Here is a 2,286-nt window from a genome sequence, read left to right as displayed (position 1 = left end):
GACACCCAAATATATATTACGAATTATTATAGCACATAATAATACAAGAAAGCCATCAAAGAAAAGCTCTAATGCAAGCCAATAAATAATAATAGAGAGCCAATCAGCAGTCAGAGATTTTACAATTGCTTTATTAATTTGTACAGTACATTGTGCAGCTGTAACATGTACGGGAAGATCTAATGAATATTACAACCAATTAAATATATTGCACCAAAATCAGTAGCAAGGAAAAACATGGATTGAGACATTTCAAATTTTAAAGCATACATGCAGTATCAATATTTACAGTATGCGTGGCAAACAGGGGTCCTGAGAACTGGCCTCTCTTGCAGAAGGGTCCGGTGACACGTGTATTTTCTGCAGGGTTGTTGTAACAGTCAATAATTTAAACCTTTTTCTTTCTCTCATCTTTATCATCTTTCTTCTCCACTTTGGGGTCCCTCACTTGGTTTATATGGTCTGTTTGTTTTTATTCAAACTGTCAGAATGATGGATTTTCTGTATGCACAACACACATACAAAAGGATCAGATAAGGACAGGATAAACAACAAAGCAAATATATTGACAGAAAAGAGGAGAGAAGAGAAAAAGAACCAGGTAGACGGAACACACAAAAGAATGGAAAAAAAAAGGATGAAAATCAGGAAAAAAACAAACAAACAAGGGAACAATGTTTTCAGGGTTAGAACACAGCATGAATATGCTTTTGAAATGTTTTGACCCACTAAGAGTTGTGTTTAAGGATGTGCCATTTGAACCGTCAATCATGGGAGGCTGCAACAAAAACTTTTATCCCCGGGAGTATTTTCCTCCCTGCACACATTATCTGTCCATCCATCCTCCTCTTTCCTGCATCTCCTATGTGGCGAACAAAGTGGTTCGGAACAGGAAAAACAGGATAGTCTCTAATTCAAGCGTAAAAGATGGATTGAAGGCAATGGAATGGTAGATATCTGCATCCAGGAAAAAGAAAAATATACACCATGAGGGGAAGCAATTTGAGGGATTAAGTGGAAAGGAAGAGATCACGGTAAATTAGAGGAGGAGGAGTGGGACTATCTCGTGAAAAAAAAGTAAGAAATGGGAACACCAGTGACGTCACAGTGGAATAAAATGCACGGTTCCGTAGCATTGTGCCCATTGCCTTGAAAGTGATCATCCAAAGAAAACTGACTGTACGCACAATTTGATAGTTGTGGGAGGCAGTGTGTACATGAGTGAGCAGCGCAGTGTGGAGCGTGTTTCCATACAGATGGAAGTTTGTTTAGAGTAGCGTTAGTGTGAGAAGCGAGTATGCAGATGGAGATGCAGATGTGGTGAATAGCACTCTGTGCGCTTTGGGGGTCTCTGGGATAAGCTGGCAGTGTCAAGACGGCTTTGCCCTCTGAATTTCCCCTACTTTTTCAATGTCAGCCAACACCCCCACTGTGTGTGTGTGTGTGTGTGTGTGTGTGTGTGTGTGTGTGTGTGTGTGTGTGTGTGTGTGTGTGTGTGTGTGTGTGAGAGAGAGCGTGCGCGCAGCAGAGGATGCAGTGCATCTCGTACATTTTCTGTGCATGTGCATGTTCATGGGTCGAGTTAGATCTGTGTGTCTGAATGTGTAGAAATGACACATTTTCAGGGCCCCAGACCCCCAGGGCCCCCCAAAACCCTTGGTTTAGTCCTGTTCTGTTGTTATTATTGTGGCCACAATGCACATAAATTGTTTTTATTCTGTCATCCTGCAATTTTATGAATATGATCTTGTTTTTGTTTAATTGTTTTAATAGTTTACTATTTAAGGAAGACTTTGTCTGTTTAAAGTCAGAGTTTTGGTAAAACTGTCAGAGTTAGAAGAGAAAATGTATAGTACATTGATGCAACTCTCATATTAGAGTGGTTTCAAGCTTCTCATCTAACACTCCACCAGAGAGTGAATAAAGGTACTGTATTTCCCAAAATTGTGCTAATATCCCATGTATTTTGCTTTGTATATATATTTTACATGTACTGTATATGTATACACGTCTATATTGTTTTAACCAACATTGAGGCTTTGTCTTACATCATCTTTTTTAAAGACCTTTTAGTTGATATTGTGCTTACATAGTGCGTAGTTCTATTTAAGTTAGTCTTTGATCACGTTACCACAAACACACATCAAACCTGGGGTCAGGTATTCCAGCAAAGGAGTAATAGTTGGTTTCTGGGGCTCCAGGCAAAATATAATCAAGCTGCCATGTGTAGTCAGCAGCGTACACTGCGTTTGATTGATGCAGGCAAAACAGAGGGTATATACACAA

Source organism: Etheostoma spectabile, chromosome 7 (genome assembly GCF_008692095.1).
Source record: "Etheostoma spectabile isolate EspeVRDwgs_2016 chromosome 7, UIUC_Espe_1.0, whole genome shotgun sequence".
Lineage (NCBI taxonomy): Eukaryota > Metazoa > Chordata > Actinopteri > Perciformes > Percidae > Etheostoma > Etheostoma spectabile.
The sequence above is the reverse complement of the archived record's forward strand: the minus strand, read 5'-3'. Positions refer to the sequence as shown.